Source organism: Lepidochelys olivacea (genome assembly GCF_965140295.1).
Source record: "Lepidochelys olivacea isolate rLepOli2 genome assembly, chromosome: 2".
In the NCBI taxonomy this organism is placed as follows: domain Eukaryota; kingdom Metazoa; phylum Chordata; order Testudines; family Cheloniidae; genus Lepidochelys; species Lepidochelys olivacea.
Window position 1 is genome coordinate 217184764 of NC_140412.1, and position 27823 is coordinate 217212586.

Consider the following 27823-nt stretch of genomic DNA (forward strand, 5'->3'; position numbering starts at 1 on the left):
CAGAGTACCCTCCTTCTATCAGAGGGGCTGCTACTGCTGCCATCGAATATTCTCCTGCTCCTACATCATCTGCTCAGTGGCACAACAGGCAAAGTCAGAGCCAGACAAATTCAGCACTGCAGTGTCATAGTACAGACTAAGCAGCTGTTACCATAGTGGCATGGAGCAGTGTCGGGGCCATGCTGTCCGACAGCAATTCGAAAATGGCGAGAGACATCTCAGAAAGAAGGCATGGGACTGAGAGAGAAGAATCATAGGATATTTTTTTAATTTGAACCACAATTCACTGCAGAAACAATCCCAGGAAGCTTGCTGCTCAGTCAAAGCGAAGAACCATGGGATAGCCCAGGAGTACACTAAACCTCAGTTTATTAGCAAACTGTGGCCGTGTGTTCACAAAATGCAAACTGAAAACAGAACAGGTATTCCGTGTGCATGCTACTGATGTGACTCACATACTGCGAGTTACCCGACAGCTTCAGGTTAGACACCCTGTGTAGACACAACCTGAGTGTCCCTGAGCAGAAGCCCTGAGTATATGTCTACATTGCAATAAAAAACCCACAACACTGAATCTCAGAGCCCTGTCAATTGACTCAGGCTTGTAGGGCTTGTGCTGAGACCCCAGGAGGTGGGAAGGTCTCAAAGCCCAGGCTCTGGCTCAGTCCCAAAGGTCTACAGTGCTATTTTTAGCCCCGCACAGCGAGCCATTTGACCTGGGCTCTGAGACTCAGTGTCACCATCTTTTATTGCAGTGTAGACATATCCTGAATGACTCCCTGTTAATCATGTCCTAAGAGTAGCGAGACAACTTTAAAACAAACCATGCACTTTAGTTATGCATTGTTACGCTACGCAGTGCCATACTGCAGTAAACTTAGAGAAACCAAAAATACCTGTAAAAGTCCATCCTTGGGCTTCTAATTTTAGATATTTAGTTTTCTTTAGACAGACTTTCCCTAAAAGCGTGTGCAGTTGAAACAGAGAATCAACATTTAAGGTATTATGTTTTGATCCTATCCTTTCAGGCACAATTCTTTTAAACCAAACAAATGAATAAACAAACAAACCCCCCAGAAAACATAGCTGAAAACAGCTGTTGAGAAAACTCACACACCACAGTAATGACACTATGAATTTCAAGTATCGCATCCAGCAATCTAGTGAAATTACAGTGAGCAGTTCGGCTGATCCGCACTACAATAAATCTGATCAATTTCATGCATGCAGGAACTGTGAAATTAAAAAAAAATGTGAACTGGGGAAAGTTAATTCACACAGAACCAAAGGGTCAACTTAATCTGGAGGTTTCAGGGTATTAAAAGTCAAACAGTCCTCCTGAGGTTTCATATTGGAATCTATAGATCAAAACACAGTCCACGTTTGTTTGGCAGATATCGATTGATTTGTACAGTTATGTTTGCAGAGTGAATTGTTGGATTACTGTAGCACAATCCTAAAACACATTCCCTCATTAGATAGCATCTTTGTGGGACCAGCTCAGGAAGGATTAAGGCAGGGCAGAATGGCTTGTCTGATTTAGATTCCCCCTACCTCATTCTCCAAAAAAGTTCCCAGATTTTGTGACTTCACACTTCTATCCACACCCAAGATTTGCGGCTCTTATTGTTGCCCACAGTCCTGAGGTGGCTGGGAGAGTCCCCAGTATTTACAACCTATTCCAGTCAATATCCCAGGATGACTATTTAAGAGAGTCAAATTCAGATTCTATTTTCTTCCTTCATGGGATTCCTGCATAGGCAGCAAAAGGACATCTATTCTGTGGTCACTCTTGCAGGGAGAGTTAGTTGCGGGGGAGCAGCTTTATTGCTATTCATAAGAACAGCCCTACTGGGTCAGACCAAAGATCCACCTAGCCCATTATCCTGTCTTCTGACAATGGCCAATGCCAGGTGCCCCAGAGGGAATGAACAGAACAGGTAATCATCAAGTGATCTATTCCCTGTCACTCATTCCCAGCTTCTAGCAAACAGAGGCTAGGGACACCATCCCTGCCCATCCTGGCTAAAAGCCATTGATGGACCTTTCCCCCATTAATTTATCTAGTTCTTTTTTGAACACTGTTATAGTCTTGCCCTTCACAACATCCTCTTGCAAAGGTTTTTCAATGTCTAAAGTAAGGGTTTAGCTCATGATTTTTACAGAATCTTTGGGCTGGCAGCATTGTAGTGAACAACAATAAAACAAGGAAGAACAAAAGTAAAGTTCCCAAGAGACAGTGTATGCCTTCTCTGGGATATGCTGTATCAACTGTCACACAGAAAGGCAGCACCACCCTGTGACTGCAGACTGATGTTCAAAGGCAAAGTATTCAGAATTAAAGTCTTAAATCTACATACTGTCACCTACTACATAAAAAAGTATCCAAAGCAACATAAGAACTCAAGAGACTGGCTGAGGTGGTTTTAAAAGCAAAACCAGAGACCAATGAAATATTAACATATGCAGAGATATGGGACACCTTACCAGAAGAGATCAAACAGAATCCAACCCTGACCATTTTCAGCTAAAGTACAGGACCCAACTCTGAGGTCTTTCCTCAACAATGGAATATGCCCAACCCACAAATAGGGAGACTGGAAGGAAGGAAATAAAAATTAAAAATCCAGAGATACAAAACAGGGGCTGAGGAAACACTGGTATTTAGGGCAGTCAGTGCTATCTTTAATTGTTGGATGGTGCTTAGATGGGGCCTGTTCCAAAGCCCATTGAAGTAAATAGGAACAACTCCCATTGACGTCAATGAGCTTTTTACTTCAGTGCCACAATAAATGGATAGGCACCTCAGACTTTATGAACCACTGACTCAGCTATGTCCTGCCAACTCACTGGGAATGTATAACCACTGACCTCCCAACTCTTGCCAGCCTTAGAATGGAACGCCAAACACTCAAAATTTCAACTTGGATTCTCTACCAAATGAATAATGTTTTTGTTACCGAGTGGGCACATTGTGCTTTGTCATTCATAGGGAGGGGACCAATTGTTCATCTCCAAATGTACCCTTTGAGATGTAGTCTTGCAGTGTATGCCATCCTTGCTGCTGGAGTATGAGTGTTCCAGAGATCAGCAAAATATTTTGGCAATTCCACAGCATTCTGGCATATTCTGATGCTAGGAAGGATGCAGGTTGAAAGTAGGGGGAAGAGAGAGGGAAAGGAGGCAAAGCCGAACTCAAGACTTATGCCTCATACATATATGCACACACACATACGTACATGAATGAATGAGCCACAATTTAAACAAGCTCAGATCAGGAAAAATACTGCACCACTTTAGAGAAATTACTCTGGTATCTGTTGATGACCCTGAAAACTGCTCATGCACAGACTAGAAATGTGTGTAATTCTCCATTCTCATTATTTTTCTACAATAACATTTAGCAACATTTTACTGTCAGGTTCCCACAGTTAAGAACTCATGCAGTATTCAGTGTAACTGCACTAAAGACTGTACAAAAGTGAGCTCCTTGGGTTGCTCTGTCTTCATGTGTGAACCATTGTTCTTTGGTAATTAAGGAATTCAGTAGGAACTGGATGCTATATTTTCTCTTTTGCTTCCCATCACCCCTCAGCGCTAGGGTAGAGTAGTTTTAGCGTGAAAGGGAGCTAGGTATATATGAGGGGTTTTATTTTATTTTTTTGCACAGCAGTAGAAATAAACTGTAAAAGAGGTACTATTTCCACAGAATCTCCCTGCTAGCCCATCTTGCTTTTATATTTTTACAAGATGAAAATATTTAGAGGAGTTGACACCTTGAAAGGAAACTGAAAATATTCCACAGAATGAAACATTTTGCTGCAGTATCCCCTGTACCATTCCCCCACCCTCTCGCATCCTGTCACATTTACAAAATAGAGACTTTAAAAGATCTTTGAACATCTTCAAGGGAACATAAAAATACAAAATTAACATTTACTGTAATATATCCCCATCTTCTAGGTATAAGATGGAGACATCAAAGGGAACTGAAAATCTGAAAGGAAACACAGTTTAGAGACAAGTCTCTTTCTTACACTGTGTGTAATTTTCCTTAGTGTTGACAGTGTTTATTATTACTGGAGACGTGCACACCTTTGAGTGACAGCTGTACTGGTAGTTTTTATGCATTCCACTCTTCACATTAATTCTGTGTTCACTATAAACAACATTAGGTAAAGCACTGCTTTTGCATGAATAAGGTCTTTGGGATTATCTCTATACTGAAATGACTAAAGCCACAGCTTCATATTAGTTGTTTAATTTATTAATTGAATTTGATGTTTTCTGTCCAGTTTCCAGTGGACGGGTATGCACATAATAGAAATATACTACAACTGCACTATTGTTCTGCGACTGGTCTGGGCATGAAGACAGATGTCATCTCACACCTAAAGATGGTCCCTTAAAGGTTCTAAATTGGTACAGCAGTGAAAGTAAGCTTGCTCTGACAGGAACCATGCTGTACTTTTTCTGGGGATAGATATTACAGAAATCACTAGTGTCTAAAGACATCAATCCACCACCTTTCACATGCCCAGCATTACTGTCTCCATCACGCTTACTCAGGAGCTCTCTTTTTACTCACAAATTCAAAATGTTTGTCCCAGCACATGTTTATAAAAAAGAGCTTTGTGTCAGGCTGTTTAGTGGTATATTGTATTGCAGTGTGTTAAGGCACTAGCTTTTGATCTGTGGAGACCTCTGGTATTGTACCATCAAGGATATCTGAATGAATGTGAAGAGAACAGTGTTAAAATCCAACTATCCCTTAATGCAGTTAGAGCCCTCACCACATAGCACTGACTGTCTCCCCTAGAGCTAGTGGCAGATAGCACCATCTTCCCATAGAACACTCTCGCTTTCCAGTTCACAACCTCTCTCAAACCACACCTACCTGCAATCCGGCTAGTACGGGAAGAGGAGCCCATTACAATATGTTCAAATCTTGTCTTGGGTCGTGAGTGCAAAAGAATGTAGTCACTCATCAAAATCTTAAAGATGTTATGCACAGTAGAATGCATCTAGTAGTTTTATTTGCAGTTAGGTCAAGTGTTCTTGACACAGATCGGCAGAGACTCTTTGTACTTAGAATAGACCTAAAAAAATAAAAGAGTTTGCATTTGGGCACCCCCACACACATACACACACAAATCATAACGACATGACTGGTGTGGAGAAAGTAAATAAGGAAGTGTTATTTACTTCTTCTCATAACACAAGAACTAGGGGTCACCAAATGAAATCAATAGGCAGCAGGTTTAAAATAAACAAAAGGAAGTATTTCTTCACACAGCACACAGTCAACCTGTGGAACTCTTTGCCAGAGGATGTTTTAAAGGCCAAGATTATAACAGTGTTCAAAAAGAACTAGATAAATTCATGGAGGATAGGTCCATCAATAGCTATTAGCCAGGATGGACAGGAATGGTGTCCCTTGCCTCTGTTTGCCAGAAGCTGGGAATGACGACGGGGAAAGGATCACTTGATGATTACTTGTTCTGTTCATTCCCTCTGGGGCACCTGGCATTGGCCACTGTCAGAAGACAGGATACTGGGCTAGATGGATCTTTGGTCTGACCCAGTATGGCTGTTCTTATGTACATAATTTAACATGAACGATGTTCTCAAGCACAGCCCAAGGCTGAAACCAGGGGAGTATTGTATGAGTTTAGATGTACTGGCAGGGCTGTGTGCAGAAGCTTACCTAGCACCTACTTCCACTAGACCTGGCTCAAATCAGTGATACTGGAGCATCTGAATCACTCACAGAATGTACAAAAAAGAGAAAGCTAGCTAGCTACATTTTTTCACTTTAATATAAATTGTTGGGGGGCGGGGGAGCAGAGGTTTTGTGTTTTTTCCCCTAACTGAGAAGATGAAGGACGCTAGTCCTTTTTATATGATGGAGCATCATTTGTATTTATTTCTCATACTAGCGTTAGAACCCATCTGGAATCTATATTTCTGTTTATATCTCCATGAACTGCTGCCTTGTCCTTTGAATTTCTACCAGCTGAGGATCTGGCCCAATGTGTTACAAGTATTTAAGTCATAAAAAAAATCTGATTAAAAAGACTGAAGTTTTAGTTAACTGAATCTTCTAAAATGTTTGCACCTGGGTGTGTCCCATATGTCCTGTAGGCCCCTTGGCATGCTGCTGGCAAGGAGATGTTTACAATTCCTGTCATACTGGTATATTTTGTTAAAATCTTTGACACATGATGTGAAAGTAATAGGAATAGACATTAGACAATAAACATAGCAACTGGGAATGAGAAACAGAGGCAAAGTGGATTTCCTAACCTTTACACAAGCTCAAATTCCATTTAAACAACATGTTCATCCATTGTGAATTCACCTGCCATTTGCCAGAAGCTGGGAATGAGTGACCGGGGGTGGATCACTTGATGATTAGCTGTTCTGTTCATTCCCTCTGGGGCACCTGGCACTGGCCACTGTCGGTAGATAGGATACTGGACTAGCTGGACCATTGGTCTGACCCAGTATAGCAATTCTTATGTGCTATGCCCACTTACTGTCACACATTAATAGACCTTCATGGCACAGATACACCTCAAATCAGTGTGTGTTTAGTCTGTTTCAGAGGATAGGATTGGGACCTAAATCTATTTGTAATAAGGCCTTATATAGCAAGTGCACAATACATTATGGGCTCTGTCCCTTTGATCCATTCCTGACAATCAAACATTTTGAGTTGCTTATGTATATATATACACCATGGAACAGAACTCAACTGGTAGCTGCATAAAATGCAATAGAGCTAACCTAGTTAACACAACCTGAAGATTTGGCCCATGATGCATATTTGGCCATGTTTTTGGATGCTGGGTAAGAGACTTCAAGAATCCTTACATATTTATATCCCTTATTGAGCTGTTATTTTCAGTTCAGGGTTATTTTGTCATTTGCAAATAGGAGCAGGTAATAGGCACTTTCTTTGCAGCAAGTCACCCGAACTAAAGAATGCTAAAAACAGGTGCAAGTTATTTTGTCCTCCCAGTATGTGGTATGACAGAAGATCTGAAAGTCTGGAATCTGACATGAATTTACACTCTCCTGTTTTATACCTTATTACAAAATGAGACATGAAAATTACATTTAGAAATAGTAGTCCCAAATTCCTCACTTCCTGGAACCTTGCATAGCATTTTAAACAGGTGTAGATGGCTAACAACTCACAATGGTAGCGTCTTCTATCCACTTCACAGGTGCACAGTGACTACACAAAAAGAGGTGCAGGGGAATCAAGTCCAGTGGATCTAAAAAGCAGTTCAGATACTAGGATGCTACTTAAAGACTTCTGAGCAGATTGAGTTGAGGATGCATATTCAAATCAATGCATCTTCACAACACCAACACTTGGATTCCATGTAATTTTGAGCATCATAATGATCTTAGTTTATTGAGGTTGATTATAGAGGGATTTGATGTAGCTGGGAACCAACGTACAGTAGTGTTTGATCAGAAAAATATAACAGAGCCTCAAATGATAATGGAATGTACCTTCACCTTTTAAAGTTAACTGTGGCATTAAAATAAAGGAATGGCAAAGCTTCAAATGTCAAGCAGAATCAGGATGACTACAAATATTACCTGCTTTAATAGGAAACAGGTCTTGGAGATCAGACCACTACAAGGGCTGCATTTTTTTTAAAAGCTGTAGGCCACCCTGCAGCTCTATCAAATGTTTCAGATCTCAATCCAAGCTTTTTTTTGCCCATGTCCCTTGCTGGTAAGTTGGAAATTTCACCAACTTTTTAAGCAAGAAAACAGCTTCTCTCCTTTTGTAGTTGTAGGTTGTAGACATAAAAATTAACCTTCAAATGTTGTTTTAAGGTTGTTTCGTGCTAAGTAAGACAGCCAAGCTGTGAATGATCACTTTGATCTTTCTGCCAAGTGTGGGAATGATGCTTCTAAGTAAAAGAATATATATATATATATATATATATATATACACACACACACATATAAAGGGAGGAAAAAAACAAGTCCATTGTTTTCAGTTGATGACTCCAGGCAGCAGAAGGAGCATTGTGACTATATTGCAGAAGAGGCAGACCACATTTGGGCGGAGGAAAGAGGGAGAGAAAAGCCTGTGAATAAAAACATACAGATTATACTCCTAACTTTTTTTCACCCCTTTTTTGAAGTCAGCAAGACTTTGTACCTGCCCACACAAACAAGCCACCAAAATATTTGTTCTGGGCAGACTCAGCTGTTTTTCAAAGATAAGAAGGATTTGTTTTCTCTAAGTAGGTAAAAATTGTTCTGCTTTTAGAAGACAGCTGTCTCCTTGCCCCTTTGCTTCTTGCTTGCCTTGCAGTTGTAGAAACAAATGCTCGTCTTTGTAAAAAATTGACTGTGTGGTGTGGTATGTGGGAGAAGAAGTGTGTTTGAAGCTGTGAATACATTTCTAACAGAACACACACCCCAGCTAAGGACTACTTTTAAACACTAAAGTATTCTAGCAAGCATTTAAAAGAATGATCTCATTCTTTTCTATGCAAGCCTGAGAGAACAGCTCTAATGGAATTAAGAGTGCTGAAAATCTCCATTACCCTCTCTTTCCATGAGGACTGAGCCCTACAGTCTTTCACCTGGATAAGTCAATACAAAATAGATTACTTTAAAGTTGCATTTGATTTGTTATTTCATAACAAGTACAATGCCTAAATCTTACAATAAAGTACATGAAAAATAATGCTGCTTTTAAAAATGTGATATGTTAAGCCATGAAAGTTCCCACAGCCAGAATAAAAAAAGACTTTGCCAATGCAATGTGTTATGAGGAGCTCCCAGGGGTTACTTGTTAAAATTCTGCTATCAGACTGATGGGGAGCTTTATTTTTATGCCTCTGATGGCACTGGTTTTCTCTCTGGTAACTGCTGAAACAGCTCAGGCTAAGATGAATCATCCTTGTGATGGGATTGTGAGGATCATACTAATACTTCTGAAGAGAGGTGTTTCCTACTGTCGGAAGAAAGCACATTGGGAAATACTTTGGAGCCATTGGATGCAGATAGGAGACTTCCAGACCTTCTAAAAGGTTTTTCATCATGACCCTTTTGTAAACACAAATTCATTGCTGTGTTATGTTCCCTGGGTGAAATTCTGGCCCCACTAAAGTAAATGACAAAACTCCACCAGTTTCAAATGGGTCAAGATGTTATTCACCCAATATGTTATTCAGAACACAGCATAACATTTCTAGCAAAAGACACCTCCCTTGGTTACGATTATGACAAAACATCCTCAAAGACATTTATTTTCTTCAGTGGGCATCACACTGTACCTTGAAACAGACTTCTTATCTCTCTGCCATGGAGAGGAGTCCACTGCCTTATTTTCTCTCCCCTGAACTGCTAAGGCAATTTGGGGTGTTGGTGATTTAACACTTTAGCCAAATCGGGAATCCTCCCCTCATGTGGCAAAGAAATTTCCACAAGTCTAAATGAAACAAAATCCAAATCATCTACTCTTTTTTTTCTTTTAATTTAAACATACTGGGTCACAGCCCTCCTTTGGTATTTATCTATCTTGTTCCCTCTCAAAGGATGTTACAGCATTTTACCTCATCTCTCCCTGTGGGCCACATTTCCTCTTTAAACTCATCCCCTTAGTTGCAGGGGTTTCCACACCTCCTCTAGGTAGTACCAAAAGAGAGCTCAGACCCTACCTCAGCTTGAGCCCAGGGACCCTAACCATGCAGTTGCCATTCACTCTGTACAAAATTCCTCCTGAATTTTCCCCCCAGGCCACTACCTGCTTTGGCTTGCTTGCCAGTCTCCTTTCAGACAATGAATCTCAGACTCCTTCCCGAGGTTCCTACAGGCTTCTCCAGAGTCCAGGCCCCTTCCCCAACCTCTGGCCACAATCCCATTCTAGGCTCCTTTCAGAATCCTTACCTAGATTACCATGGAGAAACATAAGAGTTCCTTATGTTTAGTGTGACAGAGCTGTATATAGGCCTATCATCTTTACCAGCTGTCCATGTTCTAGGCTGCTATCACATTATCCTTCTGGAGAACTACAAGTCTCAGAATACCTGCCCTTAGTGGGCCCACAGTTATAACAGAAATGGGCTGGACCCAGGCCTGACCTTCAGTGTACAAGCCAGTGAATAGATTCCTTGGACTCTCACAAGCGTTAGGCACTCACGTTTAAAAATTGTAGCCAAACTGACTTGCTCGGTTTTTTGAAATGCTGATTCACTTGGTGGCGATGATGCCCTGTGACTCAGTGGCAGAGACAATGTTGGAACCAGACCCTGCACTAGGCTTAAGCAGACTAAGCAATTGCTTAGGGTCACGAGCACCTCAAGAGGGACCCCTGTTCACTTTTTATTATGTGTTGGGGGGTGGGGGGGCAAAAATATTCCTGCTTAGGGCCATCAATGGGCTACCACCACCTCAGCCTGCAACCCTGGAACCACAGTACCTCTGCAGTAACCACAACAGGACACTATGGGTTTAGTCCTGTGACCCATTATGCACATGAGCAACTTTACGCAAATGCCTAGTCCTCTTGATCTCAAGTCGACTACGGCTATGACCGGGGTTACTTACACTGTTTAATATCTGTATTACAATCGAGCCTAGAAGCTCCAGTCAGGAATCAGGGCTCCATTGTGCTAGTTATTGTATGCACTTATTAGAAAAAGAACTTACAGTGTAAGTAGACATGTAGACATACTTGTGTATGACAGGGCCAGTTAAATCCCAGCTAAGGCTCCAGCATTAACCTCAACCTTGTACTCCTCAAATACTCCTTATCCACATGGACTGGCGACCCCTTCAAATATGTGTCCTCCATCCGCATTTGGGAAACAGCAGCGTTTTAAACTCTCGCTAATGCTAGTTTTGCACTTTAATTTGTACAAAGTGGTGATCAGAACAGTCAAAGAAGCAGAATAGTTTTGGGCTGCATGACTGGTATTGATGCTGGTAATTAGTTACTTGAAGTCTCCATTAACTCCTACTGACCTAGTATGCAATGGAACACTTAGAGTGCATATGGCATTTACATTAAAGGTCAAATGAATAATATCGGCTGCTATGAAAGTGAATTCCAAATTAGCTCTGATCCTTTGAACTGCAGTTTTCTGGCAATCAGGGGTGATACCCTGGGCACATGAAAGAAATCTTTGGATTATTTATTTTTTAAAATGCTGATTCACTTGATGGCAATGATTCACTTTAGCCCTTTTTATTTATTTAGCTGGATACCCTTCTACATTTCTTACATGTTAAAAACCCTTCTCAAGATGGGGTATAACTTGATGGTTTTCTCTCTTTACCATTTAATCTAATGCAAATCAATGCATTTTGAAAATAATTATCTTTGTTGTTGTTTTCAGATAACAAAAGATTCCTCTTGTGGCTGACTGGATCAGAGACACCCTTTACGTTCCATGTGCTTTAAACCTTTGATTTCCAGGGGCTTTTCTACAGATCATCGAGCAGAACAGTAGAGACAGGATGGCTTAAAAGCAACTGGAGATGAGATATTCAGCCACATAGCACTATGACAGCAGACACATGTTTCATTCATGACTGTGCCACTGGCTTGTTGAGTGTCTTCGAGTAAGGCCCCACCTACAATACCACAACTGGGGGACCTGGCTACAACACTTAAAAGCATTAGCATGAAGTCGAGCTAACCATGATCCCAAAGCCGAGTTAAAACCTCCAAGTCCGTTAGGGCCTGATTTTCAGAGCCGCTGAGCACCCGCAGCAGCTCCCATTGGCTGAAACTGGAGATTTGGGTGCAGTTTTCCCCATCTGTAAAATGGAGATTATACCACCTCTCTCAGAGGGGGGTTGTGAGTCTTATTGAAACCGTCACTTGTAATGTACTTTGGGATCCTTGGAGGAAAGACATTAACTGCAAAGTTCTGTATTTTTCAGTATGAGAGTAAAATTCACACCAGTGCACAGGGCTCACAAAGTCTCCCTATACTATCGCTGTTTAGTCCCTTAATTTAGGGCTTTAACTGGTGTTGAGTGCCTAGCTTGGACCCTCTGCACTGGAGTGAATTCAACCCTCTGTAGGTACACATCCTTAAATAAAGTGGTACATGTACACTTAATGGCCTAATTAATGGCCTAATCCTGCACCCCTGAAGAGGAATAAGGACTGGGACTTGAGGATATAGTTTGAAGATTAACATAATTGAAGGGACTATAAATCTGGCCCCATGTATCCCTGTGTGATTTCTGGGGCAACTGATTTCAAGGAGGAGCCTCCCTGTCTCAACCCATTTTGATCCATAAACCCTTGATAACCTTTGTCCACAGAGGTAGATTTAAAATCCATTCCTCTGAGTACACCAAATGAAAAACTCTACTTGTGGGCGCAAATGCATGTTTTAGCTAACGATCTTCCAGACACATCTGGAGGGTAGCTGAAAATTTGGAGACCAATTGTTCTCTTAAATTAGTTTTACACCAGGGATATACCATTGAAGTCCATCCTTGGCCTTTATGGATGAGAGCTGGGGTCTATTCTTTTTGGAGATGAAATGATACACTGCTGCCAGGATTGCCGTATCTTAGGTGCTTTCACTCCTGCCATTCTTATTCCTTGCCACTTCCCTATTAGGGGTCAGCAAGCATCACAAATACCATGCCACCCATTCACCAGCTGCAAAATACAAAGTCTACAAGACTGTTCTAAAATTCATCTCAGTAGTACTAGCAGATACTAACAGCCTCCTTTCCCCCTAAAGCAACCAATGCCACAAACATGTTTTGCAGAAAATGATATGTGCCAAAACCATTCAGCATTATCATCAGCTTTCCTGCTTAGCGATGCTTTGCCTGGATGTTATTATAACTACTTTATCCCCTTTAAGAATTATAGGCAAGCTTAAACTTAGTGCCACATAGGAAAGTGGAGTTTTGAGACTGAATGTAAAGAGTTAGGCCTTGTCTACATTACACAGTTTTGTCGACAAAAGTCAGCTTTTGTCAACAAAATAGTGGAGGTGTACACACAAACCCCTTCCCGCTGATGTAACTCACCTGCTATGCAGACATAATAAAACTACTGCAATGAGATGCATAGGGCTTATGTCAGTGTAGTTAGGGTGACACAGTGTCTATGTAGATACCGCCTTACTTACGTCGGCTGTTGTCTGTCTTTCTTGTCAATTTTACAGCTCCGCTGGAGTCATAAAATTGCCAAAAAAGCCAGCTCCTGGGCTGCTGCCCAGTGTCTGCTTCAAGTTGGGCTGCCACCTAGGCTCCCCACTCCCTACTGGGAGCCCTGCTGCCCCCTGGGGTCCCAGCTCGCTGCTCCCCATTGGAAGCACAGCAGCCAACTAGACTGCTGGTGCAGATCTTCCCGCCAGAGGCGAGATGCCCCAGGAACCTTTCCCCCCTCTCTCGGCTGGGAGCACAGACACGAGAAGCCCCAGCAGGCAGCTGGGCTCCCGGTGGTGAACTGTGGGTCCTGGATCTCAATCCCCCTCACTGTACTTTTTCATTCCTTGGAAGCACTCCTGGTGAGGACTTGCACCAGTTAGGAAGGAGGGTAGTAATTGATGAGGTGGCTGTAAGTCCACCTAACATAGGTCAACTTCTCTTTGTAGTGTGAACATAGCCTTATCGTTCATTGAAGCCTGTAACCTACATAAAAGAGGAAACACCTCATTTGTAAACAAGAATTTGAATTAACCATTATTTTTTGTATCTTTCTTATGGCTCCAGTCCAGCAAAGCACATGCATGGTTGTAAGCACAGGTAAGCATGTGAGTATGCAGTCACACGGAAACTAAACTTAAGCATGTGTTAATTACTTTGTTGGGTTGGGACCTGTGATCTGTTCAAGTAATAGGAAAGCAGTGGTTGAAATTCAGTTCTCATTTACATTGGTATAAATCTGAAGTAAAGATGTAAATTTCTTGGATCTGATTTTGCAGGCACAAATTTGTGCCTACAATTTTGTGCATCCATTTAACTGCAGATGCAAATGCTAGGAATGTAATGGTCTAATTACTAGATTGTGCACACACAATCAGGTACTTTAGTGGCTAAATCCTATCATGTGCACCCACAACTAAAGTCTGGGTTGAGGCCCATAACAATTTAGTCCCTTTTGAGCACACCTCCAAATTCAACCTCCTTTTGTGCTGCCTTTTATTATAATTAGAAGAGACATGAGTGACTAGGTGCGCATATAGCTCCCATTAATGGTGATGAGAGTTAATGTGAGCCACAAGAGAGAATGGACTCCATTACTGAGGAAGTGTTTTTAGATAATAATTTTGTGTCTTTCGTAAATTTGTTAGTGGATCTGGAAGGGGAAGAGGAATTCATGGTTATGATTCATGAACCTCCCAGTCTCTGAAGGCTTCCCTTAAGGTCTGGTCCATATCATATATCCCATCAGGACATGCAATATATTATCTCAGAAATAACTTCCTTTCCATTTTGCCCTGTTTTTTCTCCTTCCCTCTCCCCTCAACTCCCTTCCTCTTCCCTTTCAAGGACACTCACTGAAGCAACCCTCCTTGGCCACGGAGAGCTAGATGGAGTCTTGTTAGAGCCCATCAACACTGCTTCTTTTGCACAGCCACATTGAGTGGCTACATAGAGACACACAGGCCTAGATTATTTCATGTCCAGTGCCATTCCAGAAGCATAATGATTCCTAAAATGGCCTGGCAGAGTCCCTCCCCTAACCCCCCATCATAAGATGGCTTTCCAGTCAGCATAATGGCTCTCCACCAGTCCCAACAGTAAGAAAAGCACATCAGAAGCAGGCTGGGGTGAGAAGAGAAACTATAGGCCAGTATACAGTTGAAACCATTTTCCATAAACCCTGAAGACCTTTCTCTTAAGGAAAGGTTAAACAAATCCACTTTGTCAAGTTAGATTTTCATTGCTCTAACCTGCAGGCCACTCCTGTGCTAATATCCAGACTTGCATCTCACAATCAGAGCAATACTTATTACACCACCGTCTCTGTCTGAACACACTTTCCCCTGACCTTTATATATATATATCTCAAAGGTGTAGCTTTTTCATGATGATTTAATGACTTCCTCCAGTACCCTGGAGTGGCACACTTAGTCAGGAACTTAAAAAAATTAAAGTTAAAATCTGAAAGTAATTGTCTGCCACAGAGTGGAGTGATTTGTAACCATCCACCCCCACACCCTATGAATTACTGTATAACCATTGCATGGAAGGTCAAAGATAAAATGTACTAGTGAATGACTGACTTTGTAAACAGCATGTGGTTAACAGCTAATTTTGTTCTACAGTTTTTGGTCTCATTTCTGTCTGAGTATTGCTACTTTTCTTTGTAGTGGCTTTTACAACTCTTGCTGATGTTTGGATTAATTCTGGCCAGATGGCTTCATGCAGTGAGTTTGTGTACGTGTCACAAATTTGAGATGTCTATTTCAATTTTCATAGAGAAAAATGCTTCTTTGTACTGTCAGTTTATATTATACTTTCCCATGAAATTCATAAAATCAGGCTTGCTTTAGGATTCTTTGAGTCTTGTGCTTCAAACTCAAAAACAAATCCCAAACAAAAGTACATTTTATGCTTTCGAAAAAAACATTCAATCTTCTGGGTTTTTTTGCTAATTGTCATTAAAATATTGGATGATTTGGGTACATTACTATACTACCTAGGAACCCCAATCATGGGCTAGGACCCAATTGTACTAGCCACTGTACAGACAGAGCAAAAAATGGTTCCTTTCCCAAAGAGCTTACAGTCTGACCTTGAACATGAGCTGTCATTTATGAATAGCACAGCTTATAAGTGCTTGTGCAATAACAGGGAGAGCATTAGAGAAGACCTGCCCCCCAGGGGTGAAAGTGGGCCGGTCTGGGCCAGTACAGCCAACCGGTAAGAAGCCGGTACCGGCCCATACGCAGCCAACCTTAAAGCGCTTCCATGACAGTGCTTTAACATCGTTCCCCCTTTTGCCCGCCCCCCTCCCCGTCGGTGGCAAAAGGGGCAGCTGCCCCAGGGCCAGCGATTTAAAGTGCCCCAGGGCTCCCGGCCAGTGCTACCATGGCAGCGGCTGGAGCCCCGGGCCCTTTTAAATCGCTGCCGGAGTGCCGGGCGGCACAGGCGAGGCAACGCAGATGGGTGGCTGGGGGAGGCTGACCGTTAGCCCCTCCCCTTCTGCCTGAGGCCCCGCCCCTTCCTGGGACCGGGACCCTGTACCGGTAAGAATTTAATATTACTTTCACCCCTGCTGCCCCCATCTTTTTTTTTAAGCAATAGTCTAATAGCCATGCTTATAACCTTTAGTTCTCCTTAAATGATTCAGGGCCTGATCCAAAGCTCATTGATGTTTTCCCATTGACATCAGTGGACTTTGGATCAGGGCCTCAATGGGCATTATGTCACCTACAACCAAGACACACATTGGTCTACAGCAAGTAATGCAGTGCCTGTCCATATACTGAACATGACTTAAGCTGGCCTGTGCTGGAGGTCCAGTTGAGGGGAGTTTCTTTCTGCAGCCCCAGGAATGGCTCTGGTCTGTGCTGCGAGTGCTCTGAGCAGCTACTCTCCCTTTCCTGCTGCTTGCCTGTCCCCTGCTGAATTGCAGGGACGGGATGACAGCTGCTCTGGCTGCTCCATTGCCTACTTCCCAACTGGGCTGTGGAAGCCCTAGAAAGAGCAGGATAGGAGCTCAACCTGCCCTGCCTGAGGCTAGGGAGATAGTCAAAGCATTGGTTGTGGCCCTTTGACCTGCAGGAAATAATACCTTTGGCCCCTCAGGCAGAAAAGGTCGTGCATCACTGATGTAGATAAAGATATAAATTATGCCCTAGCAGTACAGATACAACCCTCTAAAGTGAACAGCAAATTTCATGGTGGATCCCCAACGAAGAAGCTGTAGCATCCACGCATAATTACACCAACTTCTATATGGTACTGGGACATACAGAGCTGACTTACGTGTGGTCTACAATGGAAAATTAGGTTGGTTCAACTAGGCTGGTCAGCGCGGTGAAAAATCAGATGTTATTATTGAAGTGCTGTTTGCCTTGCACAGAATAATGCCTAAAGTTATGCAATGCTATGGAAAAGAATTCTTTAAACAGTCATAGAAGTTAGAGACAGAGTCCTCTAGAATACAAAAATATTTCCATTCATTATTTATGTTTGCATTTGCCATCTTCTGACTTAAGATTCATCCAGCAGATTTAGTGCTACAGACAAACTGAGATTCAAACATGCATAATATGCCCTGACTTAATCAATATCAAACCACTAAGAATAATACAGTACATTCTTAACCTCAAGTATATACATTTTATAAGTAAGCATGAGGGCTCTCAAATTATTTAATTAATCTCTCAATCCTTTACAATAAATTTAATAAAGGGACAGGTGATGGGTTATAGAGTCTTTAGCTGCTAGGTTCTGCTTCAAATCCAGCCCAGATTATTATTAATTTATGACGGGCAGACTAGGTGCCAGCTCATGCCAAAGGCCCATGGCCTCACTGAACACTGGAACATAGCTGGAACCAGTCTGGCTTTTCTGTAGGTTAATACAATAAAAGCTGTTTTATCTGGGACTTCATCAACTGGAAAGCTCTATAAACCGGCATTTCTGATCTTCATTGAAATGGCAGTTTATAGTCTGGTTGGTGCGGTGCCAGCAAGGGGTTGGGGCTCAGGAGGGCATGTGGCGACCTGTCCCGGGCTCTGACTGCTCCAGGCGGAGGCACGGCAAGTGGCTGTGCACACTCCCCACCCCTCCTGCCGTGCCCACTGCCAGCTGCGCATCTCCCATTGGCTGGGAACTGCGGCCAATGGGCGCTATGGGGGAGGCGCCTGTGGGTGGAGGCAGCGTGCAGAGCCACCTGCCATGCCTCCACCTAGGAGCAGCCAAGACAGGTCGCCGCTTGCGGGGAGTCACCTGAGGTGAGTGGCCCCCAGATCTGGCACCCCACAACAACTCCTGTGCCCCAACCTGCTGCCCTGAGCCCCCTCTCACACCCAAACTTCCAGAGCCTGCGCTCCACACCCACTCATGTGCCCCAACCCTCAGCCCACCACACACCCTCCTGCACCAAAACTCCCTCCCTCTTAGTTAACTGGCATTTTTCATTTACCGGCACCCCCTATTTCCCCAAAATGCTGGATAAAACATCTTTTACTGTATAGTTAAAATAGATATTAGTGTTCTAAGAATGTGTTTAGACTTTATGGAATGCTTGTTGGATGCTGCACGTATTGATCTCACTTATAACTTTGTAGTCCGTGGTATAAAGTTATAGTGAGTGTTTGCATTGTAAATCTCTGTAATTGTGTAGTAAAGTGCTCATCCTGCACACAAAATGGCCCATTGGAGGCAAATGAGACATTTTGTGGCATCAAAGAACCGAGATCTTATTGATTGCATTCCTCATTCCCTCCAGGAAGGGGAGGGCCTACGCATGAACTCATCCCATCAGCTTGGATTCTGGGGTGAGGGGGAATAAAAATCCCTGACAAGGAGAAATTGGGTCTCTTTATGCTGTCTGGAGTCTGAAGGGCAAAGATTCCTAAACGTAAGCAAGAGATCTCCATGCTGCCTGGCATGGGCCAGCCCTAAAGGACATATAAAGCTACTTATTATAGAAGCTCATATTACCTTTTTAAAATCTAAGACTGTAACTCACATGTGTGTATGTTTCCTGTTTTAACCTTGTAAATAACCAGTTTCTTTTCTTAGTTAGTAAATCTTTAGCTAGTTTATTACAGGATTGGCTACTGGTGTCATCTTTGGTTTGAGATCTAAGTACAACTGGCATGGGTAAGTGACCGGTCCTTTGGGACTGGGAGTAACCTGAATATTGTTGTGATTTTAGAAGTAAACTGACCATCTATCACACAGCCCAGCTTGGCTGGGTGGCAAGATAGACTGGAGTGCCCAAGGGGACTGTCTGTGACTCCATGGTAAGACTGTTATAGTGCTTTAGGAGTTCACACTTATTAATGGGTTGGTGAAATCTAGTTACACAACCTACAACGGAGTTTGGAGTTTCTGCCCTGCTCTCTGACAGTCTGCCCTGAGGTTGGCATTCATGGTCATGAGCCACTCCAGACAGAGTGAGTTAATTACTGTCATTTAAGTGCAGATAGTGTGCTCATAGACTGAGACACAGCCTTTGCTCCATGGAGTATGACAAGAAGCCCTCCCCAGCCCTCTCTAATAAGAAAACTGAGGATCCCAGTTTTGTTTCTTCTCCTGACTGAAGCTAAATCATCCCAGACAGCCCAGCAGTGGAGAGAAATAGGACTAGAGTTGATACACACCTTTTCAGGGCTCTCCTTAATAGCTGTCTTCCCAAAACCCTCCCCATCATTCATCCGCAGCAGGATGACAGCTCACCTTGATCTTAGATCAAGTACAATTCCCCTCCATCAATTGTACAGAATAAGGGTCTGATCCTGAAAGTACACACATCAGTAACTTTATTCACATAAATTAGTTCCATTAACTTCAAAGTTACTCACGTGTGTAAATGTCTGCAGGATTGGGCCTGTAAATCTAAATCTTGTCAGCAGTAACAGAGACTGGGGCAGTTTTGTTTCTATTTCCACTTCTGTATGGAATTAAGATAGGGGTGAGATTACAAACTGATTGACTTACTGCACCACAGGTTGATTATAAAAGGAGTCCCATGGTCTAAGAAGAAAGATGTAGGTTTGTGTTTTTGTATCCCACGTTAGAAGATTGGGTGTGCGGATATCTCAGTCAAGGAGTGAAATACTGAGATTCTGCGTGCAGAAAACTATGATTGAACCATTGTTCTTTTTTGCATTGGTAGGATCACTTCACTTCACCCAGAAATTGCTTATCAATTGGAGAGGTGGAACTGCACATACAGTGGGAAGCATTAGGGCAACTGACCTTCAGGTGTGGGATGACAGTTTGGCAGACAGAGCTCTATTTTCCTCTGTTTCTTAGACTCCCTATCCAAAAAGGAAAAAAAATAACATTTATAAATGATAACAGCTGTTGCTCCTGCTGTGCCTAAGTCAACGAATTCCAGCATCATTACTATAAGAAATGATAAACACCTCTCCAGCTATGGTCCAGGTTGTATGACTTCTTTGCAAAACATAAGCAGTTCAAAAGATGATTACATCCTTTTAAAGCAGCATGTCTTTTATAATCAGCCTGCTGCAACACACATTCCTCTCCCCTCAGCTCTGTAAAGAAATTTAAAAGCCTTAAGCTTGCTGTATAACAGGCATTCAGGTATAATAGAGGGGAGGGATAGCTCAGTGGTTTGAGTATTGGTGCTAAACCCAGGGTTGTGAGCTCAATCCTTGAGGGGGCCATTTAGGGATCTGGGGCAAAAATTGGGGATTGGTCCTGCTTTGAGCAGGGGGTTGGACTAGATGACCTCTTGAGGTCCCTTCCAACTCTGGTATTCTATGATTCTTCAGAAAGCACAGTTTAATTAGACAGCTCTCCTGTGTATCAAGTGATATTCATGTCATTATCTTTTTCCCTATTCATCTGAGTGGATGTGGTTCCTAGTAAAGAAGATGTCAAGAGGAATGTTTATTTTAAGCTTTTACACATCTCAAGAACAAGCACTCATCTCCTACATGAGGCCATTTTCTACCTGATGGAACATACTGGTCTGTATTCTTTTAGATAAATCACTCACCGTATTACTCACCCATTCATAGGGGCAACTGTATTATTAGAGTAAATGTCTAATCAGGAGAGGCGCAGTTAGAAACAGGCTTGGATCCTTGGAGTCTAAACAAGAAAAATTATGAGTGAGTCACCTGAAAACCCAATCAGATATTAAAGTAGTATGCTACAGATGCTCATTATGGTAATGCTGCTTGGTGGCCTGTGGGTAACAATAGCATCATCAGTGATTGAGGAAGCTTGCCTTTTACAGGTAGTAAAAGTACTTGGTAACTGTATGCAAATAATGAGGAAGAGTCTCATTGGTAGCTCAGCTCTTCCCTAGCTCTCATGCATATTTTTATTATTCGAGCTGCCCTAAATAGGCCATTGAGCCTGGGAGGATAGTTACAAGAAGCAGTAACAAAAGCCCAGATTTTTTTTAAGATGGTTAATGTTCTAATGACTCACTGTTATATGCAAGCACTTGCCTATGAAATTATAACTTATCAATTATGACACAAAGAAGAGCTCTGTGTAGGTCAAAAGCTTGTCTTTCATCCATAAAAGTTGGTCCTATAAAAGACATTACTTCACCCATCTTGTCTCTCTAAGTTATAACTATATCATTTGAAGTGTTTGTTTCACCACAAAATTAACAATTCATCAACTGATAAATCAAATGTCAACACAAAGACTGAATTTTTATCCCCTTCCCCCCCCAAAAAAAGTATGTTGAAATTGCTTTGTTTTGGCCCAAACAGTTGATTTCATATTCTCATTGGGAAAAAAACAAATCTGTGCACTTCTGCCTGTTGCTGACAATGCACATGACAAGAACAGTTTCTGGAATGCAAGCCTAAGGTTCGAGTCCCCCAGTGCCACACTGTAGCCCAGGTCTTCAACATGGCAATGCACTGTATTGTCTCCAAACCACTGGGATGGAAAGTTTTGGAGACCAAAAAACTTTGATATCATAGTAGCTTCAAACACTGCACTCACAATCTAGATTGTCATACCATTTCCCAATCAACTAGTAGCAAGAGTAGGGTTGCCAACTTTCTAATTGTACGAAATCAAACACCCTTCCCCCCCGCCCCTGCGCCCAAGGCCTCACCCCTTCTCTGAGGCCCCTGCTCACTCCATCCCCTCTCCCTCTGTTGCTTGCTCGCTCTTCCCCAACCTCATTCACTCGCTCATTTTCACTCGGCTGGGGCTCAAGGTTGAGGTGTGGGAGGAGGTATTGGCTTTGGGGTGGGGCCATAAATGAGGGGTTCAGGGTGCAGGAGAAGGCTCTGGGCTGGGGCTAGGGCACCCCAGAGAGGGCATCCCTGTGAGAGGGGGTGTGGGCTCTTGGAGGGAGTTTGATTGCAGGAGGGGGCTCCAGGCTGGGGCAGAGGGTTGAGTTGTGAGGGGAGTGGGCTCCAGGCAACGCTCAGGGGACTCCCCAGAAGTGGTGACATGTCCCTTGGCTCCTAGGGTTCCTAGCCAATGGGACCTGCGGAGCTGGTGCTCAGGGCATGGGCAGTGCGCGGAGCCCCCCTGGCCACTTAGGAGCCAGAGGGTCTGCCAGGGTCCTTTTTCAACTGGGCTTTCCAGTCAAAAACTAGACACCTGTCAACCCTAAGCAAGAGATCTAAGTAAACCACACCTAACTTCAGGCATTAACACACTCCCACCATTACAATGCTTCAAGCCCATGTCTGCGGGAAATCTAAAGGACGTCTCCAGCAACATATTAAACTACCCCCCGGAAGTAAGAGGATGTAAAAATCCTTTTACCAATTCTTCCACTCCAGAGAGAAAATGTTTCCTAAGAGTCTCTGTGCATTTCTCTAATTCTGTTCAACAGGTCAACAAACATTGGTTTAAATTCTTTCCTTCAATTGACTGTAATGAAAATTATGTGCACACTTCCAGGGCAGAATTGAATCCTGTTACAATGAATTTGGGAAATGAAATACGTGTGATTAAACTAAGCCTATTGTGGCTATGGCAACACTGCTAATAAGTGCTGCGGTGTATTGTCATACAACTCCGTCCTGGATTTATAAACAGCTGGAATGCCAGCCTGGGACATTTCACTAACTTAGCAGGGAGCAACTAGGTAAGACTCAATAACGGGAAGTGGAGTGTTAGACACCCAAGAGGTAGTTTTATTTTATTTTCTTCAGACTCAGACATATCAAACACAAAAGACTGGGCTTGCTAGTCTCCAGCAAACAAATAAGTACATGACATTGTGACTGTGAGAGCCTCTGAACGCCAACTAGCAGAAGGCACTCCATAGTGTAACTCATATAAGGCCTGACAAAGTCACTACTGCTACCCCAAAACACGGTGTTCATAATATATATCTAGAAGGTATATGTAAACTCATGACATGCTGGTCCTGAAAATCATTGTGAGATGTATGTACAGGTTATGTTCAAAGAGTTATACATGTGAGCTGGAAATTCGTTCATAAAAAGTGTTTGAGAGGTGGTGCATATATCAAGCCTGACAAAGCCTAGATAAAGTAATGTGGGTTTGCCTGGCTTGATTAAAGGCAGAGGATAATAAAAGTACATTTACATATAAGGTAAACAATGATATCACGCTAACAAGCTGAGGAGGAGACAATTTAATAAATATGCCAGGGGACAGAGCCTGCCCCCCGTACTCCTTCTTGGCTCTTGAGACAATGGACTTTGGGTAATATAAGGCGAGCAAAAATACATTTTAGTTCGTCATCACTTAAGGGACAAAAAGGTCAGAGATCTTGGAATCCGTGAAATGTGGATCCTTCAGCCATGTGGGTCGAAGCCTCTGGGAACTGACTATAGTTGAGAAGTTGCTCGAGACCAAGACCATAATCTATTAAGCCTTAAACACTAGAAAATGTTATTTTTTGTTTGTAACCATATCTATCTCTCTCTTATGTAGTGTCACTTAATTCTCTGTTCTTTATTAATAAACTTGTTCTTGTTGTATTACAAAGCCATTTCCCTGCTATTTATTAAGGTGAAGTGTGAGCCTTCAACTACCTTAAACTGATGTGTAGGCAGCAAACATAATTTCTGTGAGTGTCACAGTGAAAGGGCATGGAAACTACAGGGATATCTCTCACCCCCTCACCCCCCTGGTTTTTGGGAGGGGGGTGAGGGGGTGAGAGAACCTGGATTTGTGCAGGAAATGGCCCAACTTTATTATCATGCACATTGTGTAAAGAGTTGTCACTTTGGATGGGCTATCACCAGCAGGAGAGTGAATTTGTGTGGGGGGGTGGAGGGTGAGAAAACCTGGATTTGTGCTGGAAATGGCCCACCTGGTAATCACTTTAGATAAGCTATTACCAGCAGGACAGTGGGGTGGGAGGAGGTATTTTTTCATATTCTCTGTGTATATAAAGTCTGCTGCAGTTTCCACGGCATGCATCCGATGAAGTGAGCTGTAGCTCACGAAAGCTCATGCTCAAATAAATTGGTTAGTCTCTAAGGTGCCACAAGTACTCCTTTTCTTTTTGTGAATACAGACTAACACGGCTGTTACTCTGAAACCTGTCACAGCAGAAAGAGTGAAAATAACTGCATTGCTTCACTTCAGAGGGGGCAAAGTAGATCTGAGAAGACGTGAGAGAGGAGCAAAGAAGAAGAAATAATCAGAAGCTGGATAATCACAGACCTTGCAAACATGCTAAAGAATTCAGAAGTGGAGACCAGCGATGCGGGCTTAAAGGGGATTCCCAAAGTAATTTACTACTAGAATCCTATTGAATTTAAAAAATCACTGTGATCCATTCAATGTAAAGTGTAATCCCAACTATTCAGGGATACCCAGCCCACAATGTGTTTTTAAACCCATTTCTCCTTCTCCTAGTTGTTATGACTAATATTAGCTACATATTAATATATCAAATGTAATTCCATGTCGGACATTGCTTCCTAAAATGGCATCCCAAGTTCAATCTGTTCTAAAAATGTTTCTGTTAAGAGCAGCTGTTTCAAATACCAATCTATATATTTCCATATTCAGTTTTTTCTATATTTCGATGTAATATTTTATAGAAATGCCATGAAAAGTGGTTGGCAAAGTCTAAATCATCTTTTCCCTTATGGTAAAATGAGTGGGAAGATGGGACTTTTTATTCCAATTTAGAACGTAGTAGCCCAAACCTACATAACAAGCCTATACTTCCTACCAGCAAGCCACTTGGCTCTTCTAGATATCTCACTTCCTTTTCATGCAAACCCCTGGGCCCTTGCCACAAAAAATTTAAATAGAGCTGGGTAGGAAATGGATTTTCCATCCCAGGACATTTTTTGAGATTTCAAACATTTTTCCAACACCTGAACTCTGACAAAAAAAGTCAAAATCTCAAAAATCCTTCCCCGCCCCCCAATTTAACTTGGGTCAACTGTGACGACATTTCATTTCACAATTTCAAAACATTTCATTTCAATTAACTCACATTTTAAAACCCAAAGTTGTTTTGAACTGAAAAACAAATGTTTTGCTCTGAAAATGCCAAAATGCCCATCTGAATCATTTTGAAATTTTCCCCAAATGTTTGCAAAAAAACAAGAAATTCATCACAAATAATCCTTTTCCACAAAAGGTTTTGATTTTCATAGAGGCATCTTTTGACAGAAAAACTTTCAAGTGAAAGATACCTGACCAACTCGTATTTTAAAGTAAGCTGCTTTTCTTTATGGCAGTCATGAGATGGGATTGAGGAATGATAAACTGTTGCTCTTCGGTTCTATTTAATGTCTTATATCGTGCCCACCACGGCACTGGAACATCTTTTAGTGACAGGACTAGCATTTGTCACACATGATTCTTCCCTACTCCATACTTTCTCACTCCCCACACCCCTACCTTCTCTCCCCCTCCCCTGCAGGGGCTGGGGGAGTGTGTGCATGGGGGGGGGGTTCCAAACAAAATGAAAAATATTCCATTTTTTCCTTCAGTTTTTGCCACTTATATTTACCATTTTTGGATCTACTCTAATCCAAGTCCAATACTAAGGTGGATAAAGGAAGCCAAATATAGAACTGGAGTTGCAGAATTAAAACTATATCCTTTTAGCTAAAATCTCACTGTGAAACCAAATTTGAGTACAGAAGACAGTATGGTATGAGGGGGAACACAGATTTACTCTGGCTATAGAGCTGGTGGTTGTGACATTTTGGGGGATCATCCACACTGGATAAGGCATTCTGCTACAACCTGCTTTGTAATCTTGAGGGCCTCTATGCTGTTCAGATATGGTTCAATTCCCTGACACCAGTAGCTGCATACAAGCATAAGATCTCGCCCTGGCTCTTACCAGTCCAGTAACTCCTTGCAAGGTGACACCAACTGCCCTTCCAGTCCTGGGTCTCCCCAAATCCCTTTCCCCAAGTTCTTAGGTACCAGACACTCCGACTGTTCCCTCTCTGATTTGCCACTCCTGAAGGTGTGAAACAAGCCCTCCAGTTACCAGCTCACTTCTGCATACATACTCCACACAATTTGCACATCAGAGACTGCCTAGGGTAAAAATAAATAAAAAGATTATTTAATAGAAAAACCACAGATACCAAGATGAAATAGTAAGGGAAAGCAAACGTGTACAAGCTACACAGAAAACAAAGATAACATCAGGCTTTATACCTTTCAAATAAATAAAAATCCCTTTTCTAAGGCCTGGTTTATACTAGAAAATTAAGTTAAAATGTGAAAGATTTGCAACCAATGACGTTGTTAAGCCAACCTAAGTCCCCCTGTGGACAGTGCTAGGTTGATCTAGGTACCACCTCTCAGGTAGGTGGATTATGCTGATAGGAGAATCCCTAACATTGGTGTAGGTAGTGTCTACGTATCATGATATTCCAGAAAAGGTCTTACTCTATAATTCCAATCAGCTGGTTCAACTGCTCATTTTGGGAGCCAAATGCTCTCTACAGCATTATCACCCCTTTACATCCAGATACTGCACAGAGGCTGCAATCTGACACAAATGCCCAGCAGAAAATTGCTCTGTCAGAAGGGAACTTTCTGCTGGCACAAGTGTGTCATGGCCAGGGTCTGTGCCCTTATGACCTATTTCTCCACACCACCTGCCTGATGTATAGGGTGCACCAGAGAGATAGGGAATGCGTCAGATCAGAGAAGTGGCCTGTACTGGTGTCGAGTCCATTGAGGATCTCATGTCAGTGCCACGGTGCAACCTAGAGCAGCCCAGCAGCTGTTTTAAGTCATATGGGCTGGAGCTAACACTGACAATCAGGGAGTTGTAACTGGAACCGTGATACTCACCTTCTGTTTCCTTCCTTTGCCAACTGGCATTCTACTGCAGGAGAGAACCCAGTCCTACACATCTATCTCTAGCAGAGCACCAGCTGCATGCCCATCAGAGCACCAGCTGCAAGCTGCTGCAGTACACCACTAACTTGCCTGGGAGCTGGGGTTGATAATTAAAACAAGGCACTAGGGCTAAGGGAGGTGGGGAGAAAGACTTGAATAATTCCACTGCTGTTATTTACACTTTGATAGGCAGCAGACTTTTAATAGAGTGATAAGGATTCTTCGTCTGAAGAACGAGAGTGCGAGGCGCTAGAAATGCTTCATATGGTATTCTTTTCAGTAACCCTTTGCCTTTCGCACTCTAAAGCTCCACATCTGCAATTTCCAAATCGTTATTTTATAGCCAAGCTATTGTATGTATTCCAGGATGCCAGCCAAATTCTAATAATGGCATCATTAAGAGAGAGCTATTGCAATGTTAAATGCTGTACTACTATGCTCATTTTGCCAATCAGAAATGTCAGTAATATCCTGTTCTTCAGGAACCCTAATTAAATTCTTTCATTCAAATAATCAACATTTGTGTTTCCAACCACTTTGCAAATACAGAAATTCTTTGTCCGCCAGCTGTGAGAATTTCCTACCCTACCCACTCACATCAGCAAATGGAGGGAAAGTTCATTTCACTCTTATTTTATGCATTCAAGTGAGAGGTAAGTACATTGGCTTTAAAATTAAAACTGAAACATGCCAAAGCCACAAGCCTGAATACACTCAAGTCCAATAAGATATAAATAAATATTGTTTAGAAAAAAAAAGATCTACAAGAACTATAGTCCGTTCGCAAACAAACCAAGTGATTAATTCACTCCTCAATACAGGAAGAATGGATGCATTTCATGGTCAC